Source organism: Triticum aestivum, chromosome 2D, assembly GCF_018294505.1.
Source record: "Triticum aestivum cultivar Chinese Spring chromosome 2D, IWGSC CS RefSeq v2.1, whole genome shotgun sequence".
In the NCBI taxonomy this organism is placed as follows: Eukaryota; Viridiplantae; Streptophyta; class Magnoliopsida; order Poales; family Poaceae; genus Triticum; species Triticum aestivum.
This window is the reverse complement of record NC_057799.1, coordinates 73,752,903-73,775,480: the sequence shown is the minus strand read 5'-3', so window position 1 is coordinate 73,775,480 and position 22,578 is coordinate 73,752,903.

Below are 22,578 nucleotides of genomic sequence, written 5' to 3'. Positions count from 1 at the left end.
AGGTGGCTAGTGGGTGTCTGTTTCTCCAGCTTTAGTTGAATCGAGTGTGGCTACGCCCGGTCCTTGTTGAAGGTTAAAACAACACACTTGACGAAAAATCGTTGTGGTTTTTGATGTGTATGTAAGAACGGTTCTTGCTAAGCCCGTAGCAGCCACGTAAAACTTGCAACAACAAAGTAGAGGACGTCTAATTTGTTTTTGCAGAGCATGTTGTGATGTGATATGGTCAAGACATGATGATATATAATTGTTGTATGAGATGATCATGTTTTGTAACAGGTTATCGGCAACTGGCAGGAGCCATATGGTTGTCGCTTTATTGTATGAAATGCAATCGCCATGTAATTGCTTTACTTTATCACTAAGCGGTAGCGATAGTCGTAGAAGCAATAGTTGGCGAGACGACAACGATGCTACGATGGAGATCAAGGTGTCAAGCCGGTGACGATGGTGATCATGACGGTGCTTTGGAGATGGAGATCAAAGGCACAAGATGATGATGGCCATATCATATCACTTATATTGATTGCATGTGATGTTTATCCTTTATGCATCTTATTTTGCTTAGTTCGGCGGTAGCATTATAAGATGATCTCTCACTAAATTTCAAGGTATAAGTGTTCTCCCTGAGTATGCACCGTTGCGACAGTTCGTCGTGCCGAGACACCACGTGATGATCGGGTGTGATAAGCTCTACGTTCACATACAACGGGTGCAAGCCAGTTTTGCACACGCAGAATACTCGGGTTAAACTTGACGAGCCTAGCATATGCAGATATGGCCTCGGAACACTGAGACCGAAAGGTCGAGCGTGAATCATATAGTAGATATGATCAACATAGTGATGTTCACCATTGAAAACTACTCCATCTCACGTGATGATCGGACATGGTTTAGTTGATTTGGATCACGTGATCACTTAGATGATTAGAGGGATGTCTATCTAAGTGGGAGTTCTTAAGTAATATGATTAATTGAACTTTAATTTATCATGAACTTAGTACCTGATAGTATTTTGCATGTCTATGTTGTTGTAGATAAATGGCCCGTGCTACTGTTCCGTTGAATTTTAATGCGTTCCTAGAGAAAGCTAAGTTGAAAGATGATGGTAGCAACTACACGGACTGGGTCCGTAACTTGAGGATTATCCTCATTGCTGCACAGAAGAATTACGTCCTGGAAGCACCGCTGGGTGCCAGGCCTGCTGCAGATGCTACTGATGACGTTAAGAACGTCTGGCAGAGCAAAGCTGATGACTACTCGATAGTTCAGTGTGCCATGCTTTACGGCTTAGAACCGGGACTTCAACGACGTTTTGAACGTCATGGAGCATATGAGATGTTCCAGGAGTTGAAGTTAATATTTCAAGCAAATGCCCGGATTGAGAGATATGAAGTCTCCAATAAGTTCTATAGCTGCAAGATGGAGGAGAATAGTTCTGTCAGTGAACATATACTCAGAATGTCTGGGTACCACAACCACTTGACTCAACTGGGAGTTAATCTTCCTGATGATAGTGTCATTGACAGAGTTCTTGAATCACTGCCACCAAGCTACAAAAGCTTCGTGATGAACTATAATATGCAAGGGATGGATAAGACAATTCCCGAGCTCTTCGCGATGCTAAAAGCTGCGGAGGTAGAAATCAAGAAGGAGCATCAAGTGTTGATGGTCAACAAGACCACCAGTTTCAAGAAGAAGGGCAAAGGGAAGAAGGGGAACTTCAAGAAGAACGGCAAGCAAGTTGCTGCTCAAGTGAAGAAGCCCAAGTCTGGACCTAAGCCTGAGACTGAGTGCTTCTACTACAAAGGGACTGGTCACTGGAAGCGGAACTGCCCCAAGTATTTGGCGGATAAGAAGGATGGCAAAGTGAAAGGTATATTTGATATACATGTTATTGATGTGTACTTAACTAATGCTCGCAGTAGCGCCTGGGTATTTGATACTGGTTCTGTTGCTCATATTTGCAACTCGAAACAGGGGCTACGGATTAAGCGAAGATTGGCTAAGGACGAGGTGACGATGCGCGTGGGAAATGGTTCCAAAGTCGATGTGATCGCGGTCGGCACGCTACCTCTACATCTACCTTCGGGATTAGTTTTAGACCTGAATAATTGTTATTTGGTGCCAGCGTTGAGCATGAACATTATATCTGGATCTTGTTTGATGCGAGACGGTTATTCATTTAAATCAGAGAATAATGGTTGTTCTATTTATATGAGTAATATCTTTTATGGTCATGCACCCTTGATGAGTGGTCTATTTTTATTGAATCTCGATAGTAGTGATACACATATTCATAGTATTGAAGCCAAAAGATATAAGTTCAATAATGATAGTGCAACTTATTTGTGGCATTGCCGTTTAGGTCATATTGGTGTAAAGAGCATGAAGAAACTCCATGCTGATGGGCTTTTGGAATCACTTGATTATGAATCACTTGATACTTGCGAACCATGCCTCATGGGCAAGATGACTAAAACTCCGTTCTCCGGAACTATGGAGCGAGCAACAGACTTGTTGGAAATAATACATACGGATGTATGCGGTCCAATGAGTGTTGATGCCCACGGCAGGTATCATTATTTTCTAACCTTCACAGATGATTTGAGAAGATATGGGTATATCTACTTGATGAAACATAAGTCTGAAACATTTGAAAAGTTCAAAGAATTTCAGAGTGAAGTGGAAAATCATCGTAACAAGAAAATAAAGTTTCTACAATCTGATCGTGGAGGAGAATATTTGAGTTACGAGTTCTGATCGTGGAGGAGAATATTTGAGTTAGGAGTTTGGTCTTTGTTTGAAATAATGTGGAATAGTTTCGCAACTCACGCCACCTGGAACACCACAGCGTAATGGAGTGTCTGAACGTCGTAGCCGCACTTTATTAGATATGGTGCGATCTATGATGTCTCTTACTGATTTACCGCTATCGTTTTCGGGTTATGCTTTAGAGATGGCTGCATTCACGTTAAATAGGGCACCGTCTAAATCCATTGAGACGACACCTTATGAACTGTGGTTTGGCAAGAAACTCAAGTTGTTGTTTCTGAAAGTTTGGGGCTGCGATGCTTATGTGAAAAAGCTTCAACCTGATAAGCTCGAACCCAAATCGGAGAAATGTGTCTTCATAGGATACCCAAAGGAGACTGTTGGGTACACCTTCTATCATAGATCCGAAGGCAAGATATTCGTTGCTAAAGATGGATCCTTTCCAGAGAAGGAGTTTCTCTCGAAAGAAGTGAGTGGGAGGAAAGTAGAACTTGATGAGGTAATTGTACCTTCTCCTGAATTGGAAAGTAGTTCATCACAAAAATCAGTTCCAGTGATTCCTACACCAATTAGTGAGGAAGCTAATGATAGTGATCATGAAACTTTAGATCAAGTTACTAGTGAACCTCGTAGGTCTACCAGAGTAAGATTCGCACCAGTGTGGTACGGTAATCCTGTTCTGGACGTCATGTTACTAGACCATAACGAACCTACGAACTATGAGGAAGCGATGATGAGCCCAGATTCTGCGAAATGGCTTGAGGCCATGAAATCTGAGATGGGATCCATGTATGAGAACAAAGTGTGGACTTTGGTTGACTTGCCCGATGATCGGCAAGCCATCGAGAAGAAGGATCTTCAAGAAGAAGACTGACGCTGACGGTAATGTTACTGTCTACAAGGCTCGACTTGTTGCGAAAGGTTTTCGACAAGTTCAAGGAGTTGACTACGACGAGACTTTCTCGCCCGTAGCGATGTTTAAGTCTGTCCGAATCATGTTAGCAATTGCCGCATTTTATGATTATGAAATTTGGCAAATGGATGTCAAAACTGCATTCCTGAATGGATTTCTAGAAGAAGAGTTGTATATTATGCAACCAGAAGGTTTTGTCAATCCAAAGGATGCTAACAAAGTGTGCAAGCTCCAGTGATCCATTTATGGACTGGTGCAAGCCTCTCGGAGTTGGAATAAACATTTTGATGGTGTGATGAAAGCATATGGTTTTATACAGACTTTTGGAGAAGCTTGTATTTACAAGAAAATGAGTGGGAGCTCTGTAGCATTTCTAATATTATATGTGGATGACATATTGTTGATTGGAAATGATATAGAATTTCTGGATAGCATAAAAGGATACTTGAATAAAAGTTTTTCAATGAAAGACCTCAGTGAAGCTGCTTATATATTGGGCATCAAGATCTATAGAGATAGATCAAGACGCTTAATTGGACTTTCACAAAGCACATACCTTGATACGATTTTGAAGAAGTTCAAAATGGACCAGTCAAAGAAAGGGTTCTTGCCTGTGTTACAAGGTGTGAAGTTGAGTGAGACTCAATGCCCGACCACTGCAGAAGATAGAGAGAAAATGAAAGTCGTTCCCTATGCTTCAGCCATAGGTTCTATCATGTATGCAATGCGGTGTACCAGACCTGATGTGTGCCTTGCTATAAGTATAGTAGGGAGGTACCAAAGTAATCCAGGAGTGGATCACTGGACAGCGGTCAAGAACATCCTGAAATACCTGAAAAGGACTAAGGATATGTTTCTCGTTTATGGAGGTGACAAAGAGCTCGTCGTAAATGGTTACGTCGATGCAAGCTTTGACACTGATCCGGATGACTCTAATTCACAAACCGGATACGTGTTTATATTGAACAGTGGAGCTGTCAGTTGGTGCAGTTCTAAGCAGAGCGTTGTGGCGGGATCTACGTGTGAAGCGAAATACATAGCTGCTTCGGAAGCAGCAAATGAAGGAGTCTAGATGAAGGAGTTCATATCCGATCTAGGTGCCATACCTAGTGCATCAGGTCCAATGAAAATCTTTTGTGACAATACTGGAGCAATTGCCTTGGCGAAGGAATCCAGATTTCACAAGAAAACCAAGCACATCATGAGACGCTTCAATTCCATCTGTCATCAAGTGTCGGAAGGAGACATTGAGATTTGCAAGATACATACGGATCTGAATATTGTAGACCCATTGACTAAGCCTCTCTCACGAGCAAAACATGATCAACACCAAGACTCCATGGGTGTTAGAATTATTACAATGTAATCTAGATTATTGACTCTAGTGCAAGTGGGAGACTGAAGGAAATATGCCCTAGAGGCAATAATAAAGTTGTTATTTATATTTCCTTACATCACGATAAATGTTTATTATTCGTGCTAGAATTGTATTAACCGGAAACTTAGTACATGTGTGAATACATAGACAAATAGAGTGTCACTAGTATGCCTCTACTTGACTAGCTCGTTGATCAAAGATGGTTAAGTTTCCTAGGCATTGACATGAGTTGTCATTTGATGAACGGGATCACATCATTAGAGAATGATGTGATTGACTTGACCCATCCGTTAGCTTAGCACTATGATCGTTTAGTTTATTGCTATTGCTTTCTTCATGACTTATACATGTTCCTATGACTATGAGATTATGCAACTCCCGAATACCATAGGAACACTTAGTGTGCTATCAAACGTCACAATGTAACTGGGTGATTATAAAGATGCCCTATAGGTGTCTCCCATGGTGTTTGTTGGGTTGGCATAGATCGAGATTAGGATTTTTCACTCCGTGTTTCGGAGAGGTATCTATGGGCCCTCTCGGTAACGCACATCACTATAAGCCTTGCAAGCAATGTGACTAATGAGTTAGTTGCGGGATGATGCATTACGGAACGAGTAAAGAGACTTGCCGGTAACGAGATTGAACTAGGTATTGAGATACCGACGATCGAATCTCGGGCAAGTAACATACCGATGACAAAGGGAATAACGTATGTTGTTATGCGGTTTGACCGATAAAGATCTTCGTAGAATATGTAGGAACCAATATGAGCATCCAGGTTCCGCTATTGGTTATTGACCGGAAGTGAGTCTCGGTCATGTCTACATAGTTCTTGAACCCGTAGGGTACGCACGCTTAACGTTCAATGACGATCGGTATTATGAGTTTATGTGTTTTGATGTACCGAAGATTGTTCGGAGTCCCGGATGTGATCACAGACATGACGAGGAGTCTCGAAATGGTCGAGACATAAGATCAATATATTGGAAGGCTATGTTTGGACACCAGAAAGGTTTCGAATGAGTTCAGGCATTTTCCGGAGTACCGGGAGGTTACCGGAACCCCCTGGGGAGTTAATGGGCCTTAATGGGCATGGTGGAAGAGAGGAGGAGGCGGCCAAGGTGGGGGCGCGCCCCCAAGCCCAATCCGAATTGGGAGGGGGGCCGACCCCCCTTTCCTTCTCTCCCTCTCGCTCTTCCTTCTTCTCCTACTCTAACTAGGGAAGGGGGGAAAGCTACTCCTACTGGGAGTAGGACTCCCCCTCTTGGGCGCGCCATAGAGAGGGCCGGCCCTCCCCTCCTCCACTCCTTTATATACGGGGGAGGGGGCACCCCATAGACACACAAGTTGATTGTTTAGCCGTGTGCGGTGCCCCCCTCCACAGATTTCCACCTCAGTCATCTCGTTGTAGTGCTTAGGCGAAGCCCTGCATCGGTAACTTCATCAACACCGTCACCACGCCGTCGTGCTGACGAAAATCTCCCTCGACCTCAGCTGGATCTAGAGTTCGTGGGACGTCTCCGAGCTGAACGTGTGCAGATCGCGGAGGTGCCATATGTTCGGTGCTAGGATCGGTCGGATCGTGAAGACGTACGACTACATCAACCGTGTTGTCATAACGCTTCCGTTTTCGGTCTACGAGGGTACGTAGACAACACTCTCCCCTCTCGTTGCTATACATCACCTAGATAGATCTTGCGTGATCGTAGGAAACTTTTTGAAATTAATGCGTTCCCCAACATATACTGGAGCTCAGCGCACGCTGGCCACTATCTCCCCAACCAATCAAGTGCATACTCTTCTCAGTGACGTTTTGAAAAAACTTTCCGTTCTGCCCGCCAGGATTGAAGAGATAAAGCGGTCGGCTACAAGAGCCGATGCCGTGATGGCTTTAAGGCGGGCCAAGGCATGGCAAGCAGAGCTAGACCCGGCCAAGCTAGCCACTGGGTGTCCAAGCTTTAAAGAAGATGGCACTCCCTTTGATAAGAAAGACTTCGCTGCCTATGTGAAGGAGATACGTCCACTGGCCAGTCTGATTGTCGATGAAATGGATCTTTCAAAATACCAGGCGGCTTATAATTTGGAGAATCAGAAGATGCCCACGTCGGCTTACAAAGTGATGGATCTGACCCCTCCAATCCGTAAGCATACTTTCGCCCCTGAAGTTGATCCGTCCGAACTTATAGATGACGAAGCTGAATTCCAAGCCTTGTGTGGCATTGACTGGTAATCACCAAACTTCCAGACGACGGAGGAGGACGAAGAACCGGCGAGGGATGATCCAGAAGCTTCAAGCCGTCAAGGCCAAGAAAATTGATCCGCTGGGCGGTTCATATTTCATATTTGATCTACTGAAAAACATTAGATCATTTGGGCTCGTCGAGCCATGTAATAGTTTAGTGAAGACCATGGTCCGCCGTGCCATCGTGCACGTTTTTATACTTGCTTCTGGAACTTTGATGATGGTTTATCCTTTTGTCAAAAAGATTGTGTGCTAGAAATCATATCATCCCATAGTATCCTGTGATATTTTTGGTCATACCGCCGGTTCATCATATACCTGGCGTTTCAAACCGAGCAGGGTTATCAAAGCTATGTTATATGAATCAAGGAGCCCCCAAGGGATGTATTTTGAACCGTCAAGGCCGGGTACCAATGTTTGAGCTGTGCTTTGCAACAAACTCTCTTTGGTCCCTGTAACCCGGGCATTAAACCTCTAAGTAGGCCAGAGCTACGCTCATAGGAAGTTAGACTTTTGGCTTGATTGCCGGATTACTAAAGTAATCAGTGCTATGCTCATATAATATTGGCTTGGTAGCCGGACTACCAAAGTAATCAGAGCTGTGCTCATATGAAATTATAATATTGGCTTGATAGCTAGTTTACCGAGGTAATCAGAGCTATGCTCTTATAATATGGGCTTGATAGCCGGATTACCGAGGTAATCAGAGCTATGCTCTTATAATATGGGCTTGATAGCCGGATTACCGAGGTAATCAGAGCTATGCTCTTATAATATGGGCTTGATAGCCGGATTACCAAGGTAATCAAAGCTATGCTCTTATAGTATGGGCTTGATAGCCGGATTACCGTGGTAATCAGAGCTATGCTCTTACGAAGTTATATAAAAGACTCATATTCTTTGAAAGGAAATGACAGAGGCCCTGAATTATCAGGGATGCCGGCTTTATTATATTCATCATAATATATACATTGCCAAAATATGTACATCACAAGAGCCGGTGGCTCAGGTGTAGTAAGGCCGAATATGAGCAATATTCCACGGCCGGAGGGTCTCCTCCTCTGACGTGCGTGAGGCCTTGTGGTCTCGAACATTGATAAGATACACTACTGCAGGATGCTGCTAACGCGACACTACGATCAGACACCCTTCGAGAAACTATGTGCGATGCAATAATCGCAAACGGTGCTGTATGAAAACCGTCAGAAATGATGCAAAACGTTTGCGATGAATGATACATCAAACATGGTTTAGATTATAGTTGCATGTGCGATGAGGGCCATACGGTTGATCTGTACGAACTGTTTGCGATGAGACAGAACAACAGAAACGGGCAGCCATATCAAGGTGTGTGCGATATACGGCATATAGTTCACTCCGATGAACCGTTTGGGATGAGTGAGGTGAACACAAACGATTCGGCGTAACAAGATGTGTGTGATACCCGGCAAACAGGCCGGTAATCAGAATTGTGTGCGATCATTATAGACAACCCATACGGTCTTTTTTTGTGAATTGTGTGCTCGTCAGGGCACATAGTTCAACAAACCAACCTGTTGGCGATAATGTAGAAGATCTCTGTCGAATACATATTACTAACCGTCTGCGATGAGATTGACAGGATAAACAGAGATATATACAGTCTGCTTAATTTAGTCCTTCTTCTTCTTGTTGTTCTTGTTGGATGGCCCTGCGACATCGTCTTGGCGAGGACGCTTCTTGCCACTGACCGTTGGCTTTTCATCGCCGCCGCCATCGTTATCGTCGTTGCTGTCATCGTCGTCCTCCTCCTTGTTCGACCATTCCTCCTCATCATCATCGTCGTCCTCTTCTTCGTCCTCCGACGGCTCCTCGTCCGTCTGGTTGTCGTCTGATGACTCCGGAGGCGGCGTCCCTTCCATGAACCGGATATAATCAAGGTCTGGGCTCGACGCCGGACTCATGGAAGACGAGCGGGATGATTCCGATGTTGACCTATCATCGGGCGCCAGACTGCTGGCCGAACTGTTGTCCTCGCTATCGCTCGACATGGCTGCAGAGTGTGTGCCAGTGTGTAGCGCGGTCTGCCGGGGACGATGAAGATGGTGGACACTTAAGCGAGGTATGCAGAGAAGAGGAACTGCCAATTGAAGCGGGGGTTGACGTATTATCTAACCACTGATATAATCAACCGCAATTATTTGTACCCAGTCGCTCCAAATTCCCGGGGTTGCGCAGGACTCCTATTGGCTATTTGGCTGGTTTCCTTTTTCAGGACAAAAACAAGTAACGAGTTTTGGGATTATGCACCGGTACCGGTACGAACGGAGTAGGACAGTTGGCAAGCAATACATTGAGCTCTTCTTATTGATAAAGCCAGTAATAATCAAACTAGAAAGGAAAAGAAAAAAGACAAAGAATAATATCTGCACGAATCTTGCGTAACATCAATGGCATAGGACCTAGATGTGCATTACTTAGAGCACATCTAGATGTGCTTTAGCAATACTGTCAAACAAAACCCCTAATCATCATTCCAAACAGCGCATAGAACATGGCTAATGCGACAACCACAACTACACATGTTAGTTCCTTCTTGTCTCTTGCTTTCATCTGTTGCCTGTGATTCATCGTACTGATTGTACATTCCAGATCAGCCACTTTCTTCTTCAGCTTTACGTTATCTTCTGCGAGCTTGGTGATAACACTCCGAGCCCTGCCATGCCATTCTTCATCCAGCCAGTTAACAAACGCACAAGCCTCATATCCCTGCCAATGTTAAATTGTATTCTGGATGAGCGATGGCATTAACTGAAGTAAAATGATGAACTTAATTAGCACTAACCTCTAAGGGGCAACTGAGAAACTGCCTGCCAATGTCGAATCCCTCCATGCATACACGTCGAGCGGGAGTGTGCCCATGCACACAACTCAGCTTTTGGTACTTCTCGGTGGCGCAAAACTCGGAGTCGAACTCGTGTTGCGGGAGTCTAGAGTCAAGCTCCGGATCCGGCGGCAGATCACTTTACTAGGGGGGGTCATTCAGGACGGATTCGGCATGGATCTATACTTTGGACATGCTAAAAAATATCGGGATAGATTGGAACCTGACAAGACGATTCGGATCCGTAGTATACCTGCCTTCTGATGACCTTAGGCAAGTGCCCGGTGGCGATACGAGCAGGAGCAGCCGCACCGAAACCATCAGCACCACTCGTCCGCATTCCCCCAATGTCAGCGCCACACGAGGTAATTTGGAGGCTATGTAGGGATTTGGGGGAAATGGGGAAACTGTGGAGATAAGCTAACGGTTGGGAACTACTAATGGCACTACATATATGTTGTATACGACACACTGTTTGTACATGTCGTTTGTGTTGGGTATTACAACGTCACACATGATTTCCGCACCAAACCATGTGAGAAGACAACGTAGGTTAGACACGGTTGCCGTTACATAACCGTATGTGATGTACTACCCTGTCCATATAATTGAGTTACGTGAGATACCGTGTAAACAGCCGCTCCGTAGATATCCGTAAAAAAAAACAGCCGCTCTGCATATAGAGATGGCGGCGGCGGCCTAGGCAGCGGCTACCGGAGAAGAGGTCAATCCTCGGTCGGTGGGCGGTGGCGGCGTCATAAGAGGTCAATCCTCGGTCTGCGGCGGGAGATAGGAGGAGCTCACCCATAGAGGTCGGCAGCGGCGTGATTCGAGCACATCCATCGCGGTCGATGGAGGGATAGTGGAGGTCGAACTTCAGGCGGCAGCCGCACTAAGCTTTGCTCCTCGACCCTGCTGTCTCGGCGTGCCGCCGCATCGCGCTTGTCTGTCTGCTGGGTGGAGGTCGCTGCGCGGCTAATTAATTAAGGTATTCTTTTCATGAATGGCTTAATTAAGGTATTCAATTCCTAAGTGTAGTGTTGTACTAGTACTCTGCGTGTAAATTGACTGGCCATTAATTTTTGTCATTGCACGTCTGGATAACAACATGGAGCGCCCTCAGTAGTTATTAAAATAAAACCTTGTGATTTATGCACGCATCTCTAGGCAGCAGTTAATACGTGTATTAATGTTGTTGTTTTGTTTTTAATTACCATTCGTGTGCTGCAGATGGAACGATCTCGATGGATGAAGAATCGGAAAACCGCAGATTTTATCAGTGGCGTGACAGAGTTCATGAATTTGGCTGAAAGTACAAAGAGGAGAATTGGTGATGCGGATTACATCCTGTGGCCATGTACTGATTGTGCCAATACAGAGTCACATGAAGTTGCAGATGTCCAGATGCACTTAGTCTCTAGGGGATTCATGGATGGATATACACGTTGGACCAGACACGGTGAAGAGGAGGTCATGGATGAAGATACCCAGGGCAGCGAGATGCCAAACCCCGATCAGTGTCACATGGATGTTGAATCTAACATCGGGGCAGAGGCATCAAGCTACCAATGGAACACCGGAAAGCCGAAACGCCCACTGGAAAACCAAGACGCCCACGCAGATGACGACGATCTTGATATGCCAGATTTTGCTGCTATGATTGCAGATTTCGAGGGCCCAGAAAAGGATATGATTGGGTACAAGGATCTGCCAACCATTGATGTGGACTCCAAGAAAGAATTGTATCCAGGTTGCAAAAAGAAATATTCCAGGTTGAGTGCCACCCTGGCGCTTCTCAGATTTAAAGCAGCAAACGGTCTATCAAACAAGGGCTTCACAGAGATCTTAGGTATTTTCGATATTCTTCCCGAAGATAATGTGCTCCCCAGAAGCACGAATGAAGCAAAGAAAATTGTTTGCCCATTGGAACTTGAAGTACAGAAGATACACGCTTGTGTGAATGATTGTATATTGTACCGTGGTGAGTACAAAGATTTTCGTGCATGTCCCACTTGCAAGCATGCACGATACAAGCGCAGGAGAGCAAAGGAAAAGTACAAATTGGACGACGAGATCAAGGTAGGAGTCCCGCTCAAGGTTGTTTGGTACTTGCCTTTAATTCCAAGGTTGAGGCGTTTGTTTGCAAACCCTAGAGAGGCAAAGAGGTTGCGGTGGCATCATGATGAGCGAATTGCGGATAGGTTTATGAGGCACCCGAAAGATGGGGCTCAGTGGGAATTAATCGACAACAAGTTTGAAAAATTTGCCAAGGATCCTAGAAGTATAAGGCTCGGGGAGTGTACTGACGGGATGAATCCTTTTGGCGATATGAGCACCAATCACAGGACATGGCCAGTGCTTCTGTGCATATATAACCTAGCTCCTTGGTTGTGTATGAAGAAAAAATACATTATGATGTCAATGATTATCCAAGGCCCGAAGCAACCTGGAAATGACATCGACATTTACTTTCAGCTACTGGTAGAAGAACTGCTGACAGTGTGGATAGATGCGCCTACTGTAAAATGTTATGATGCTTACAGAAAGGAGATTTTTGATCTACATGCGATGCTGGTGCACACCATTCAAGATATGTCGGCATTAGGCAACACATCATGGCAGAAAACAAGGGGAGATGTAGGGTGTGTCACATGCATGGATAGGACAGCTAGCAGAAGACTTCCCAACTCGCACAAAATAGTGTATTTGCGTCATCGTAGGTTCTTGCGGATGGATCACCCATACCGAAAGATGAAAGCTGAATTTGATGGTACGATAGAGGCAGGTGTGGCCCCAAGACCCTATGAAGGGGAGGTGGTCCACAACATGGCTAAAAAAATTAATGTTGTGCTTGGCAAGAACCACCCTTTGATGGTGAAACTAACACCCAAGGATCAAGTGTTTAAGAAGAAATCGGTGTTCTGGAAATTACCTTACTGGGAGATTCTACGTGTACGTCACTGCATCGATGTCATGCATGTAGAGAAGAACGTATGTGAAAGCATCCTTGGTACTCTGCTCAAGATTAAAGGTAAAAGAAAGGATGGTGACGGTTCACGGCTCGATATGCTTGCTGATCAATCACAACGCAAGAGTGAAGCAGAAGATGATGACAAATTCATCAAAGCTCGCCAGAGTTACAATTTCAGTACAAAAGAAGCAACACAGTTCTTCACCTATTTGTTGTCAGTTAAGACACCCTCTTCCTACTGCGCAAACATCAGAAGTCTCGTGGATGTGAGCTCAGGTAAAATGAAGTTGGGACACATGAAGTCACATGATTGCCACGTAATGTTGACACAAATCCTCCCGGTGGCCATCAGGAATCTGATGGACAAAGATATAAGAAACACACTCATTGACCTCTGTGATTTCTTCAACAAACTATGGCAGAAAGTTGTAGATCCTGAAGAGTTGGATAATATGCAAGATGATATTGCAAGAATATTGTCCAACCTAGAGATGTTTTTCCCACCGTCATTCTTTGATGTCATGGTCCATCTCACTGTGCACCTTGTCGACGAGATAAAGTATTGTGGTCCTGTGTTTCTTCGCAACATGTATCCCTTCGAGCGGTTCATGGGAATACTGAAGCGCTTTTGTCGGAACCGAAACCATCCAGAGGCAAGCATCCTACAAGGTTATACCGCGGAGGAGGTGGTTGAGTTTTGCACCGAATACATGAAACAAAGACCTATAGGTTTGCCCCTCTCTCGCCACGAGGGAAGGCTGAAAGGTAAGCCGGTCCTTGCTGGCACGCAAATGGCTGCACCCGGAGAATTGGCAGAGAAAGCCCATTTGACGGTACTGCTTAACAGCCCAGTTCTCATCGCTTATGCCGAAGAACACTTGGCGGAGATACGCCAAAGCTTCTTACCAATGGTGCCTTCATCAGAAGTGGAGATGAAGGAGCACACTAAGAAGTACGCCGAATGGCTGAAGAATCGTTTGGCACAAGGATCCATCGATGACATTGCTACGTGGTTGGCACAAAAGCCATCACCTACGGTGTTGACGTACCAAGCATATGACATAAATGGATACACGTTCTACACTGAGGAACGTGATAAGAAGACCTCGTATCAGAACAGCTCTGTTCGAATAGAATGCATGACTGTAAATGAAGCTGATAAAAGGGTATACTATGGAACCATCAAAGAGATTTGGGAGCTTGACTATGTGAAAGTTAAGGTGGCATTATTCAGGTGTGCATGGATCCCTCTTGGTCAGGTAAAGATTGATGAGTACAGGAAGACCTGTGTTAACAGGACAATGATGGCATATCACGCGGACCCATTCATTCTTGCCAGCGATGCTACCCAGATTTTCTTTGTGGAAGACCCCTTGCATAAGAATGGCCATTTAGCGATGCATGGGAAGAGAAGGATACTGGGTGTCGATGATGTCGCCGATCAGGACGAGTACGATGAATTTGATGAGTTGCCAGCCAAGGGATCGCGCACCAGTGCAACAAAAGAAGCGTAAAATCATCAAAAACCCCAAGTTCATTCGGGGTCAACTTAATGATCCCAGTTCCCCCATGTACATGGGAATTAAGCCGTAAGACTAGTCTTTATGCCTACCCTGCAACTTAATTCGTTCAATTTAGAACTGTCGCGTGTACTGAATTTGTGAGTTATGCCTGGTTTTCTGTTGATCTAAGAACCGTTAATATGTTGACCTTGATATGCTGTCAGCTCAGGCAATGAATATGAACTATTTTTTGTTATAATAATAATAATAATATAATTATATCATAGAGGTAGCACACTCAATCAATCTCACTACAGTATGTGTGAACAAAAATATGCAATCTAGTTTGCGAATAGCACACGGTTCGTTGATGAAAGCCGTTTGCCGACCAAACCCCGCCACCCCGCCCACGATCTGAGTCGTGCTTTCTGATTGGCCAGAACCCAAACCCCACGGATCGTACGTCTGCACCGTTGGATGCTCCCAGATCGAACGGCGATCCTCATCCCTTTCGACAGCACATGCAGTTCCGGTTGTAATTTTATTTTTATGCACAAAATGCATGTTAATCTCAAAAAATGTCTTAAATATAGCTAACGATGCCTGAAATGCGCCAGAAAATCAAACCCGTGGTATAATGGTGATTACGTACCGTGGAAATTTTTATGAGGCCAAACGATGAAGTCACCGACCACAGGAGTTTGAATTGACACGTCTCCTTTTGGAAAACCATGATCCTTCATGTGAGATGCTCTGGTTTGGAAGGAGCGGTCATCAAAACTTGTGCCAAACTTTACCAATTTTTTCCACGGGGTCATGAGAGCACGCCACAGGCACACATCGATTTTGATGATGTCCGAACTCCATCTGAATTTTCTGTAATTAAAATACCAACTAGGCCTATGCCAGTAGCCACACCTCGCGGCCGAAATGTTTGAAACTTCTCACCGCTTCTCGAACAAACGGATGAAAACTCACAAAGCGACGCACAAATGATCTGTACAAGTTTGCTAGGCTGATAGTAAGGGGGTATCATAGCTAGTATCATGCATGCCAACTAGGCAATTTTGATGAGCTGTCATAGAATTAATTAAATGAAGAAAGAGAGGGTTAAGTATCATATCATGAAACCGTATCATAATAAATGTTATGCTACTATGTGTCATGCATGGCACTATAAATAAAGTACTACATATGATACTAGCTACTGTATGATACTATGCATTAGAGCAAGTAAGTACACAATAGAGTGACATAATTAAGACTAGTGACAATGGGTAGTAACATAGAATGTTACTAGTCTATCTACCTCTATAGTGGGGAGTAACATATGTGTAGTAACATGCAACACTTCATTTATTAGGCTATAGACTCATCTTGCCTTGAGATGTGTGATGTTACTCAGACTAGCCACAATGGATAGTAACATAGACTAGTAACATGCCCATGTGTTACAAGTCTATGTTACTACCTCTATATAGTGGGGAGTAACATATATGTGTGGTAACATGCAACACTTCATTTATTAGGCTATAGACACATCTCGCCTTGATATGTACATGTGATGTTACTCATACTACTAGTAACTAGCTATATTACTACTTTCCTCTCTTTCTTCATTTATTGCTTGCCACATCATCTACTTAATTTATCTAGATATGTGTGATGTTACTACCTATGTTACTCCCATTGTGGGTAGTCTCATACTATAGTAAGAGTATACCCACAGTGGGAGTAACATAGGTAGTAACATCACACATATCCACTTTCCTCCATTTCTTCACTTATTGCTTGCCACATCATCTATTTTATCTAGATATGTGTGATGTTACTACCTATGTTACTCCCACTGTGGGTAGTCTGGCTATAAGGAATATAATAATATATATGTGCTTATTAGTTGGAGGAAAGAGAAGAGAAGCGGGCTCTTGGTTAGTAGAGCCAGCTGCAACACGAGACCTAGGACACTTTGCGAGGATGTAAGGTGGGCCAACTATTGATAAACTAGTACGTATATAAAACTTATTATTGTACATGCCCACTAAGAGGTTGGCTGTATATGACATGGCAACTTCTTATAGCCGACCCTTGGCTGTATTATTAACCATGCTCTTACTGAGGTAGCTAGTATATCATAGATGACTAGGTAGTATCAGACTAGCCACAGTGGGAGTAACTTCAGTAGTAACACCGACTCCAACTCAGCAAACTTGCTTATGTGGCAATAAGTTAATGAAGAGAGAGATAGTTTCAGTAACTTAGCTAGTTACTGTAGCATCACATGTCCCAATGCAATATGAGTCTGTAACCTAAGAAATGAAGCTTTGCATGACACTACACTTATGTTACTACCCACTATGAAGGTAGTAACATATATAGTCTAGGGATATGTGTATGTTGCTAGTGTACTACTCTCCATGGTGGCTAGTCTCATACTCCCTCCTTTCCGGTTTAGGCTGGTTGTAATGGTATTATCATAAGAAGTATCATGCATGCCAACTAGACTTTCTGGATGATTTGGCACACAAGAGAGGATGTGGTATCATATCATGATACCGTGTCATATTAAATGTTGTACTACTACTTTGTGTGATGCATGACAATTAGTAAGGCAACCTAAGATGTTAACTTATAATACTATGCATTACGGAAGTAGTATCCTAGCTACACTATCATATATATGCATGCATGATACAAATAGTATATATATATAATACTCCCCATTACAACCAGCCTTATAGGCTCAATTCATAAATACGGTCATCTATGATATATATACTCCCTCCGTAAACTAATATAAGAGCGTTTAGGTCACTATTTAGTAATCTAAACGCTCTTATATTAGTTTACAGAGGGAGCTAGTACTACTCTATGATACTATATATGCACTATGAAGGTACGTACGTAGTATCATACACTAGTATCATATGCATGATACTATATATATAGTATATGATACGGGAAAATTTTGTTTTTGCCACTCTAGATTTTGCCAATTTTCCTTATGCCATTCTAGATTTTGACATTTCACTTTTGTCACTCTTAGCTTTTGACAATTATCACAATTGCCATTTTGTGGCAAAAGCAAAATAATTTTATTTCATTTTTGCCACTCTTAGCTTTTGAAATGTATCACAATTGCCACTCTGAAAATTTTGCTTTCGCCACGGGAATGGCATTTGTGACAATTGTCAAAAACTAAGAGTGGCAAAAGTGAAATGTCAAAATCTAGAGTGGCATAAGGAAAATTGGCAAAATCTAGAGTAGCAAAAACAAAATTTTCCCGTATGATACTCCCCACTATATAAGGCTGGCCATAGTGGTGGTATCATAGCTGACGATGTCATGCACTCGGAAATAGCAAGTATGGTGATGTGGCAAAGAATTAAATATATATAAAGAGGGTTAGAGTAACATATAGTAGGTAGATACCGTATCATGTTAAATGCGATGCTAATTTGTGGCATGCATGGCAATAAATATGATCTATATATGATACTATACTCTATGTATTATACTCTCCACATACTCATGATTTCTTACCGTGGAAAAAAATTGGAGGCGAAACGATGAACTCATGTTTTCATTCGAACAAAAATATGATGTTAGGTAATGTAAATGTTTTCAAAGAGCACACGGTTCACTCACGAAAGCCGTGTGTCCACTAAACCATGGCCGATGCACCCCCACCCCTCTGCCACGCGCGCGATCTGAGTCGTGCGTTCTGATTGGCCAGAACCCAAACCCCACGGATCGTACGTCTGCACCGTTGGATTCTCCTTGATCGAACGGTGATCCTCATCCCTTTCGACAACACATGTACATGTTTTCAAATAGCCCCTCCCCCAAAAAATGTTTTCAAATAGCACACGGTTCGCACACGAAAGCCGTGTGCCTACCAAACTGTGGCCGATGCCCCCCACTCGCTGCGCGCGCGATCTGAGTCGTGCGTTCTAATTGGCCAGAACCCAAACCCCACGGATCGTACGTCTGCACCGTTGGAGGCTCCCAGATCGAACGGCAATCCTCATCCCTTTCGATAGGAAATGCAGTCCGGCTAGGAATTGATTTATATGCCAACATGCACGGTAAATGCCAAAAAATGTCTTACATATAGCACACGAGACCTGAAATGCGCCAGCAAATCAAACCCGTGGTAAAATTGTGGTTGGTTTACGTGTGAAAAATTTAGAGGCGAAACGATGAACTCACGTCTTCATTTCAAAATTAGTATGTCTTCATTTCAAACAAAGTTATTCTGTTTGTGCACACGAGCGCTTAGAGGCAACCGTTTGCATAGGCCTTTCCGCACGTGCGGCGACCAGCGATATTTTTCACGTTTTCACCTAGGCCGCCAACACCCCCCCCCCACCGTCCGCCCGCGTTTCACTCAACTAGTACACCCAATCTCCTTCGCCAGCTCCCCCTCCCCCAGATCCACAGCAGAACCCTCCCCGGCGGCGCCGTGCTCACCCCGGCCGTGTGCCCGCTCTTCGGCGTCAAGCCTACCTCCACTGTCGTTCCCAACACGCGGCGGCCCGCGCCTCGCCGTCTTCGTTTGCTCGCCAGCCACCCTCGACCATATCGATGCAGTAACCCTCGGCTCTCCTGTGGTCCGGCCAGGTTTGCATTAAGAAGCCTGTTAGTTACTGCTCTCCATCGTGGTGAGGCATATTTCCTCGCAATCCCTCTTCCAATTTCGTTCCGTATGTTCCCAAATTGGCTATAAAATAACGGAGAGCGTATATATGTTCATTATCTACCTTCCTTACTACATATAAGCTGTATTTGTTCCGATAAGTTACTGCCTATTTACATATCGCGGGCGCCCGAGTCACACAAACTTAACAAATTAGCCGTACATTTTCTAAATTATTGCATGGCATGTTTAGAAAGCATGATACCAAGTTGTTAGTTTTATGCTTATCCTCCTTTCCTGAGTTTCGCATTTGTTCTCTGTAGATGCCGAGTAGCAGCGACATCACTTATTCAGGCCATGTATCTTCGTCTGATTCGGACAACCCTAGGTCTTCAGCAGATTGTGAGGGATCAAGTAGTCTTGAACGGGATAGAGCTGCAGCAATTACCCTTCCGGTCAGGACACGGAGGAACGCTCCAAGGAAGCTCGCACACTAGCCTAAAGGTGTATATGAAGTAACCGAGATTGATTTAATGTCCTGGGCTCCAACTAAACCAGATAAAGCATGCATGAGGTTCAGGAGTGTGTGTGGATTTCACTACAAAAAAATACACTTCCGTGATGATACGTGTTTGTCACAGTAGGTCGCGTTTTTTGTCATGCATGTACATCCATGACAAATTTATGACAGAATCAAGATAGTCATACCTGTGCTGTCGTAGAAGTGTTCCATGACATTACCAAAATTATCATCACGGAAGTGTCCACTTCCATGACGATAAATCGCGCGTCACAGAGGTGCTTTCGTCAAGGGTGACCGACACGTGGCATCCACCGTAATGGAACGTCGTTAAGCTATCGGGTCGGGTTTTGGATCCGATAACCCGTTAACAGCCCCGACCAATGGGGATTTTCCACGTGTAAAATCATCATTGGCTGGAGGAAACACGTGTCGGCTCATCGCTGGGACAGATGTCATCCACTCATTGGACAGAAGGCGCCTATGATACGTCGACACGTGGCACGGCCCAACAGAGGCCCATTCCTGTGAAAAGGCCGGCCCGTTTGACTTGGTCAAAAGGTGGCGGGCCGGCCCATGGAAAGCCTGTTAACGGCCTGTTCGCATATAGCCCATTTACAGCCCGCTAACCCAAGGCCCGTTACGCCCTATTCGAATTAGGCCCAGTAGCGTCATCTGGGCCATCCAATATGATTCCAGCCCGTTTTCACTTCTGGCCCATGTATGGCCCATGACGTCTTTCGGCCCATATGAGGCCCTATGTAACTCTTGGCCTATTAACGGCCCGTGGTGAAACTGGCCCGTAATGAACAGTGTATCACTTTACACCCATTAACGGCCCGTGGTGAAACTGGCCCGTAAAGAACAGTGTATCACTTTATACCCATTAACGGCCCGTTATTCCGTTGGGCCGTTTCCAGCCCATGTTATCTTTCGGCCTTCTCAGAGCCCATTTATTCTTGGGCTATTTTCCAGCATTCGTTTACTTACGGCCCGTTACTGTCATTTTCTGCTTGTGGGCCAAATTCAGCCCGTGGTTACAGTCGGCCCGTTTGTGGTCCGTTAATACGTTGGGCCGTTTTCATAGCGTCATCAAATACGGCCTATTAACGATGGCCCGTTATGGTCGGCCCATGAACGGACGATTCCAACTCTAGCCCGTTTACGGCCAGAATGCGGTCTGTTTGGCCCATGTTTGGCCAATCGATCATACGGCCCGTATAAGGCCCATTGATGATACGGCCCGTAGAAGGCCCATTGTTTCTACGGCCCGTAGAAGGCCCATTGTTTCTACGGCCCGTAGAAGGCCCACTGTTTCTACGCCGTAGAGGCCCTGTTTATACGGCCCGTAGAAGGCCCACTGTTTCTACGGCCCGTAGGAGGCCCAGTGTCACTACAGTAAATATTAGCCCATGGTTATTGTGGCCTAGTTTTAAAAAATAGGTTATTGCAGCCACTAGCAAACCGCAGAAAAAGAACTGCACTGACTACAAGCAAACAAATAAACAAGACAACAAGGAAATAAATAAGCAAGCAACTTACACTAGGCTATCACGGCTATTACACATATTACATCCACTGGGCATCAAAGTTCGCCACCAGTGCAAATATAGGGAACACAGCAGCATATAAACGCCGCAGCAAAACAAGTCCAGAACTGAAACCACTTCAGAAGAGCTCAAGAAACAATATCCTGGGTACCCATAATGCTGGCAAGATGCTTAGCAAGCTTATTAACTTTCTCTTGTTTGGCGCTTAAGTCCTCCAGCGCTTGCTGTTGCACCAGAAAGTATGCATCTGAATTCTGCAGGGACTTCCTCAGTCCTTCGGCTTCCTGTCGCATAACATCTGATCGATGTCTTTCAACTTGAAGTTGAGACTCAAGAAGCCGAACTGATTCAGGCAACGAGTTCGAAGAGCTGGTGCCAGCAGTGGTAGCCAGTAACTCGAACACTACATCAAGACAGGACTTTGGGGTTGTCTCAGTGTCTTCAATATAGTTTTTATCAGCTTTCTTGGAGACCAACAGGGATGTCTCACTATCTTGAACCTTATCTGCATTACTTCCTTTACCATTGCATAACAGGGTACTCTTCTCCAATATTTTATCCGCGTTCTAAAAGAGAAACAAACAAACACATCTCAGGTTTACAATGTAGTATATGAAACTCATTTTGGTAAACCAGTTCAGTAGTAAGGTGGACAGGATAACAGCATGAAACAAACATATATCTATGTAGTATGGTCACTGTATGGTCTATATCATTCTAGTTTATGTTGCCAAATCAAGATAGATACAGTTCGAATCATATCTATTTAAGACAAAGCAGCATAGACAGAATATAAGTGTGGGAAACTACACAGCAATAACAACACTTGTAATGTGCATGGCATGAGAACATAACTGTTTATTCAATTGAAACTGAAATCAACATAGAGCAAGTTACAACAGCAAACAGCCAAACACGTTGAAGAAACAGGTTTAAAACATACCTGTTGCGCCATTGGAGTTTCAATTGCATCCTTCAAATTTGAAATTAGTTGGTATCAGTAAATACAGTGATGCAAGAGCAAAGTAGTATGAACCATAGCTACGGAACCTGACCTGAGAACAATTCTTCTTCTGCTTTAAGCGTTGACTTCGGGTTCGGAGTGGTGGTCCTCGTGATTTGGGCACTGCAGTTGCCTTACTAACTGCTCGTGTTTGGGTGCTCTGTGGTGGAGACGGTGCTGTGTCAACGGGAACTGGGTGTCTATCTGCTGGGGTTGGGG